Source organism: Pinus tabuliformis, chromosome 6, assembly GCF_031772625.1.
Source record: "Pinus tabuliformis cultivar Carrire ecotype Pingquan chromosome 6, CPIR1, whole genome shotgun sequence".
In the NCBI taxonomy this organism is placed as follows: Eukaryota; Viridiplantae; Streptophyta; class Pinopsida; order Pinales; family Pinaceae; genus Pinus; species Pinus tabuliformis.
The window spans coordinates 145,105,740-145,113,760 of record NC_142292.1 but is presented as its reverse complement, the minus strand read 5'-3'; the positions used below and the strand labels follow the sequence as shown (position 1 = coordinate 145,113,760).

Here is an 8,021-nt window from a genome sequence, read left to right as displayed (position 1 = left end):
GATTATTTTTCTTATTCACAATGATACATATTTATAATACATAGGAGTGACCCTTGGTTTCATATTCCAAGTGGTCCCTTGGACTCCCTTTCGTTGTTCAGCTTCCACACCAACCCTTAGAGGATTAGGTGTCCAACAAAAATATGTTCTAGCTTTCTTGTCCCTTCTGCAAAATTTTCATTTACACCCTTCTTGGTCTCTAGTCTCTTAAGATCCTTTCTCAGAGAGACAATTTCCACCTTGAGACTCTGAAATTTTTCTTCCAATTAATGAATTAGATCACTAATAACTTCTTCCTTTTGTTTCTCTTCTTCTAATTTAAATTTCAGGGATGTAATCTCTTCTTTGCGTGTCTCTAGGATCTTTCTTTATTTTGATCAAATCTTGCTTTAGATGTTTGTTCTCTTCTTCTAGATTTTCACGTGTTTTTTGTTTTTCTTTTAGTCGAAGAGCTAGGCTTTCTTTACTTCTAATGCTTTCTTCAGGTTTTTTTTTCTATAAACAAATTCCTCATTGTCTAAGTTATACATACCTTCTCCAGCATGCTACAGTTACTCTTTTAGCTACTTGTTCTTTCTTTTGGCCTTATTTAACTCATCAAGAGCACTGATGAGTTTCTCTTCAAATTCCACCACTCCTTATTCTTCTTCTTCTTCTTCTTCTTCTTCTTCTTCTTCTTCTTCTTCTTCAGAGTCTGTAATATTTTGTTTCTTGGAGTCAACTCTAAATGCCATGAGTAACCACTCATTTGACTCATCCTTTGAGGAATTTTCACTATTTGACTCTGGTGCCGAGATATCCTTTTTGGAGTAGAGCCCCTTCTTCTTACAAAGCCTATTTTTTTTATGTTTCTAAGCTTTGTCTCCGAACTTCTGATCATCTTCCTTTTCTTTCTTTTCTTTGTAAGGGAACTTGGATGAGAAATTGCCAAATCTTCCACAGTCAAAGCATTTGAAGGAAAACTTCCCTTTATACTTTCCTAAGCCATGCTTAATTTTCTTAGCAAAGTGATCCAACTCTTGATCAGATTCACAGCTAGAACAAGCTTGATGATCTTTATGCTCTTTAGCCTTCTTGGACACCTTGAAAGCTTCCTCCTTTGGTTCAATCTTCTCTTTTCCTACTTTCATCTCATAATCTGTGAGAGAACCAAGAAATTGGCCCATTGTGAGACTCTTCATATTATACATCTCTTCAATGGCTGATATTTTGGCATTAAATCTCATAGGTAGAGATCTTACTACTTTTTGAACAATTACATCCTCTTTTATAGCTTCACCAAGTCCTCTAATCATATTGGTTACTTCATCAACTCTGAGGAAGTACTCTGATATTATTTATTCTTCACTCATTCTTAAGCTCTCAAGCCTCATTCTGAAGGTTTGAAGTTTGACATGCTTGACTTTCTGATCTCCTTCGTGACTCTGATTGAGATTGACCCATACTTCCTTAGTAGACTTATAATGCATAACTTTTACAAGTTCATATTGACTAAGGCCAAAGAAAATGACCTTCTTGGCTAAAGCAATATTTCCATACACCTTTTTACTATCTACATCTATGGGAGGGACATCGGGGACATCATAATGTAACAATACATAGCTCTAAAAATCTACCCCTAAAGACATAAGATAGGCTTCCATCCTAACTTTCCAAAAGTCATAGTTTGTCCCATCAAAGGTTGGTATCTTACTTGAGTAAGCATCCTAACTCTCTTGTCTAGAAATAATTCCTTAAATGGATCTACATTCCAGTGGTTAAATTGTTCCTAAAGGAACTGGATCTAATACCAATTTTTGAAATAAGGAGTTACTTGTGGGTGGTGGGAGGGGGGGGTGGCGGGGGGGTGTGGTGGGAAGGGGCGGGGGAGTGAACTAGTATGGTGGGATTCTTAAAATTTAATCTCAATTCTTATATTTTCTTTTACTTATGCCAGTTACTTTTGAGAGCATTCATACTACAATATAGATGTATTCTAAATTAAACCATTCACATGAGCACACAGTCCATCAATTGAGAAGCACACACATATTGACACAAGTACTTTTATGTGGAAATGCAGAGGGGGGAACCATTAATCTGTTTGTTTTTATGATGTAAACTAAGCAACTGCTTAATTACATCAAGTTTCTTGTGAGCACCCACTCACAAGAGGCCCCAACCCCCTTAATATAGAAAGCCAACACTTGTCAAGAGGCACCAACCTCTTATGAATGTAGGTCATTACCTACTCTAGCCACTGTTCTTCTTTTCATACAATTTTTAGACTAAAAACAAAGGTCAATACAAATTCTCATAAATATAAACCCTATACGTTCTTGCACTGCCTCCTTTCCTTCTTCTCTGCATTTCTACTTTCCACTACCCTCTCCACTACTTGACAATCTCTAGTGTTGACCCTTAGCTCTGCTGTAAAAATAGTTACCTCTCAGCACTTATCTCTCTTCTCCTCACACACTTAGACTCAACACAACTACTGCATCCCCAAACTTGCTCAATGGAAATCTTGGGTTTTGTTCCTCTTCTAGACAATGTTTGATGTTTTCTTTTTTGTCCTCCTACCGTCTTTGATGTCTTTGCAGTATCTACAACATAGTTCCTAGAAGTGCGCTTCTGCATGGCTCCACATGTTGTTATTCCATCAAAGTGCAAGGCCATTGTAACTGCATTAAACTCTGAAAATGGGCTTTATTTACTTAGTTATCACAATTGCATTAATTTATAGAATGGGCATCAAAGTGTCTCCTCATACAAAGAAGTAAATCTCAGTGGTCCCTACACACTCATCAAGTACCTCTAATGAATTATGCATGTGTAGATAGCTTGGTCCTCCATTCCTCTTAAATGCACACAAGGCTCAAAATGTACCTCAGGTATGTCTCTCCTCTCTGCTTCGGCTGCAACACGCCATCAGAGCCCATCAATTCACTGGTATGGTGTCCTTGAGCCATTTCCTTCATATAATTCTTTGTGGTGTATTGGTGAGAACAAAAGAGACTTGCTTCGATATGGATCATGTTCCATTAATCCATCCTATAGACTCTAGTCCTCTCTGTATTTTAATCTAGAGCTCTTTAAAACCACCATTAATCCAACCACCAACCCTCCTATGCACATTTTTCTAGCTGTCCTAGGCTTCTGCTTATCCACTTATGGCCAATACCAATTATGGGATAATAGCCAAATATGGAGGACTTCTCTCCAAAGCTACCGACTCATCCATGCCTTTAATCATATGATGCTACTGTGTTGGTGCTTGTAACTCTTTTTCCAAAAACATTTCATAAGAGTTATAGACTTTCGGGCTTCCGGGCATTGGCCCACTGGTGCGTACCACTGACAATGCGCTTTTGACTCATTTCATACCTTTAAACATATGCCTACAATGACTTTTTCTTTGTTATTAGCTTGAAGGCCTATGGTCACCAAACACACGCAAACCAAGTCTTAGGCACAACCTTTAGCCCCTGGCCTTATTCCTACAGTGTGTTTTTCTTTTGATTTTGGCTTGAAATCCCTTGGTCGACAAAACACAAAAACCACTGTTTGGACATCTATTGGCCCCCACTTACATACATACGTCTTTTCATAGATGGAGCCTGGATGCCCGCATGCCCGTAACAATTTATAAAATGAATTTCCTATTCCTTACAGGCTTTTGGGTTTTTGGGATTTTGGGTTTTTTGGCTTCCAGTTTTTTGGGCTTCCAAGCCTCTGGGCTTCTGGGCTTTGTCCCTACTACCTCGACTCAATTTCATCCCATAACCCTTTTAAATAAAGCTCTACGGTTCCAGGGTTCCATGCTTTCCAGGGTTCTGGGCACTACTACTTATGACTTAAAGGTCCTTACTTTGAATAACCATAACTTTTGATCCAAAGGGTCATTTGCAGACTTCCACATATTGTTGGAAATATCTTTCCAAGCACTTTCCAATTATGTCACTTTTGTGAGAAACTCAGTTGATCTCTTGAGAAATAATCTCCTCCAAAGGTTTTAGACTTCCCAACCATCATAGTCATCTTTTTATGGATTCTCCACTAAGTCTGCTACTATGATGATTCTCTACAAAATATTGTAGCAACCATGGGACTCCCCTTGGACAACATAAACATCAATTCCAACATCTATTTCCTCCAACCTCAATTCCAATCTGGTTGACATCAATGCCAACATACTCAGTGCCACCAACCATTTAGACAAAACCAATTGTCCAACATAATAATCATGGCCTAGTATAAAATTGATTTACCAATAAGAATAAATGGTTTAAGATGAAATACCAATTAAATCATCTAGCAACATTATAAGTGTTATCACTAAAACATTGTGCACTCAAATTCACAAACTAGGTCACTGAACACTAAAAAATGACTTGTGCAAATGCACTAGTGATTGTTGGAAAACATAAAAAATCAAGAAAAAACTAAAGGTCCCTAAGCTTTCCATTTAAAAATTCAAACCACACAAAATCATCTAAGCAATTTTGCATGGATCACTGCAAATGTTTCTTTGATAGTCGTGTAGGCCCATACAAGTGACATATTAGTAGTCCATGAGCCAAATCAAATTAAATGGGAAACCACCAAGTGAAAGGAGCCATGGAGTTTAGTCTCAAGCCACTACACCACTGAGGTGGAGGTAAGAAATCTCCAAAAGACTCCCCTTGTCTCCCACAAGCTCACTCAAAGATCAAATCTCATCAATGAGCCAAGAAGAGGCAATGCACAAGCTTGGGCCTATAAATATTACCACATTTAGGACCATTAGAAAAAGGAAGTTCAAAGCAATGTTACACTGCCAAATTGTCTCATAATTGGCATAGCTTTTTGTTCATAGAGTTTACCATTAGAGAGCTATCAAGGAACTTCTTGAGGAGAGATAATTCTTGCAAAGAGAGGGAGAAAAGGGACCTTCCTTTAGGAGAGTCAACCTTCCTTTAGGAGAGCCATAGGGTCCATTGCCCTATCAACTCCCTTTAGTGTCTCTGGGATAATATTGTAACTCTTTTCATCAAGCAATAAAGAGATTTCTTGCTTTCCTACCTCCATTTTTTGTTTTCTTTGTTTTAACATTATAACTCATGATCTTGTGTAGATATAGTTGCTTTGTTAATTGGTTTGCGTGTTTTTCTTTTTAACCATTTGCTTGTTGGTTCTATGCAAAGAACAACAGTTTTGTAATAGAGTGAATTTTGGGACATCCTTGCTCCAAAAGCCACACAACACTAAGTATTCAAATTTTCCATGTTTCAATTTATTGCCTATAATAATGAAAACAAAAAACATCATTTTATGATGAGATCACTTGTTTGTTCTTACCTTTCCAATGTTCACCATTCTCATTGATTATTATTTAAGACCAATCATAATTGCTAAAAAATGATAATGTGGTAAAATTTTCAATGACAAAACAAACCTTTAATAAGAAGTTTGTTTTGTAATAGCAAGAATATTATTTTGGAGGGAGACTACATTAGTATTTGTGAGTTATACTCCACGTTTTAATAACAGAGTGAGGATCATGATAAGGACTTTTTTAGAGTTTTTAAGAATCAAATGATTTGTTTGTCATAATATATTAATAGAAATAATTATCCTTTTAAATTACCACACTTTAAGTAGAATTCATTAATTATCCAAAATTATCATTATTATTATTATTTTATTTTAATTTTGAAAAGACCCATTTCCTTTAGTAGCTTGAAACCATCAACTCTATTCAAATTGTTCTCATTTAATTCAATTTCAATTACTTCCTATATCTTTCTTTTTCTATAGTGATCCATTTTGTGATTTGCCTCCTTCTCACACACATATATATATATGGTGACCATTATCATGGGAAATTGCTCTCATTTAGTTCAATTTCAATTACTTCCTATATCTTTATTTTTAAATAATGATTTACATCTTCACACATATATGAGGACCAATATCACGGGATTATTTAAGACAACAATAACACTTAAACCACTATTTGTGAGAATTCAAGTAGAAATGATAAAAATCATTCCCGTAACGACTCAAGAAATTTATTTGATTACCAATAATAATATTATTATTGTTGGAAAGTCCACATTTTTTTTATATAACAGTTAAAAATATTTAAGAAATAAGAATTTATGTCATAAATTTAAAAGAATTTTATTTTAATTAAAAAGGATTGGAGATAAACATTTTCGTCTACAGGTTTTTTCTTTTCGATGAATGAGCTCTTTCTACCGAGATTAGGTATAGAATTTGATCTTGCCTTTGCTACGTCACTGTTACTAATTTAATGAAGTTTTAATTCCAAATATTTCTCCATATATTCTCATTAATGAACTGGTGTCAATTTTCTATGAGGACGGATGTGATTTTCCCAAAATTACTTTGCGAATAGTTGCGCTGCTCCTCATCTGATTTTGTTGGAGGTAGTAATTAGTGTCTATCGTACAGATTCACTAAGTGATGTGCGCCAATAAAGCCCGCCTTTGAAATGAAAAGTCCGCAAGAGGCGGAGGAAAATGAAGAGGGGTTTAGAAACAGTGGCAGTTTCAATTAAGTCATTTGATTATTTACCATAAGTCATTTGATTATTTACCACATTTTCCAGATTTTCATCTGTTGAGATGGCCGAGTTGGTCTAAGGCGCCAGATTAAGGTTCTGGTCCGAAAGGGCGTGGGTTCAAATCCCACTCTCAACATTTAAGATTATAATTATGTTTTGACGTGACTAATGTTTTCTATAATGTCTTATATTTTTCGACATTTCATCTTCTGCTAAACACGTGACTAATATTTTTCGACATTTCATCTTCTGGGAGATTCCGAGAATCGAACTCGGTACCTCTCGACATTGCATCTTCTGTTAATGTATTTGAAAAAGAAAAGGGGCGGCATTCCGAGAATCGAACTCGGTACCTCTCGACATTGCATCTTCTGTTAATGTCTTTGAAAAAGAAAAGGGGGGCATTCCGAGAATCGAACTTGGTACCTCTCGACATTGCATCTTCTGTTAATGTCTTTGAAAAAGAAAGGGGGGTTCCGAGAATCGCCTTGTACACATTTCATCTTCTACTAATATCTTTGAAAAAGAAAATGGGGAAAACCTCCGGACCTCTCTTTCTATTTTTCAACATTTCATGTCTGCTAATTTCTTAAATTGGGGTATTCCGATAATCGAACTCGGGACCTCTCGCACCCCAACCGAGAATCATACCACTAGACCAAATGCCCATCCATATGAAGGCCGCGTTTCTGGTCCTCACTCTGCAAGAGTTTACAAATTCAGCATTCAAGGCAAACTGACTGGGAAAATTGAAATTTGCGTGCTCCTTTTCAATAGTGAGAATAGTTCAAAGAGAAACAAACTTCATCTCGAAAGTGGACTTAAAGTCCCGCCTCTACATTTGGGGATATAGCATTTGAAAATGCTTGTCCCGCTGGGCCGTCCTAGCAGCGTCATTAAAAGCATCACTCCTCGATCAAATCCAGTAACAATTATCATCTCCGTTTGGTAAATATTCAGGTTGGTAAATTTTCATTAATATTTATAATAAGAGTGAGAATAAGGGTGGAATTTCAAAATAGATTTCTCTAAATTTAACTATTTTTAAACTATCCGTTTTGTAAATTTTTAAAATTTTAATATTAACATCTTTTGGCTATCTATTTTTAAAATGTTTAAACTATATTTGAAAAACAATCACTAGTAAATCACAATTTTCTTATCAAATTCCATCCCTGAAACCCAGCTTCCCCTCAGAGTTAAGGTTTCAACCCTATAGGTGCCCACTTTCTCCTCGAATCGATACCATGGAAGCTCCCAGAGATTCGAGCTTCAATTGCGGAGCTGTGGCATTCCGCACCCTTGTGGGTGTGAGGCAGAGAGTTCCCGAGCTTTCCCTGAAAGAATATTGCCATCTAATTTCATGAATAGGTTAATAAAATTCTTTTATGTTCTTCATATGGTGTTTTTCATTTATGCTTTAAAGAAAATAAATTAGGTAATATTTTAATGTTAGTTGTTTTTTGAGAAT

General features: G+C 36.1%; 1 non-coding gene across 1 annotated transcript; it reads left to right on the top strand.

Moving 5' to 3' along the window:
• The first annotated feature begins 6,605 nt into the window (after positions 1–6,605).
• TRNAL-AAG (transfer RNA leucine (anticodon AAG)) lies at positions 6,606–6,686 on the top strand. The gene has a single exon. It is a non-coding gene; the product is annotated as a tRNA-Leu (tRNA).
• Positions 6,687–8,021: the final 1,335 nt, after the last annotated feature.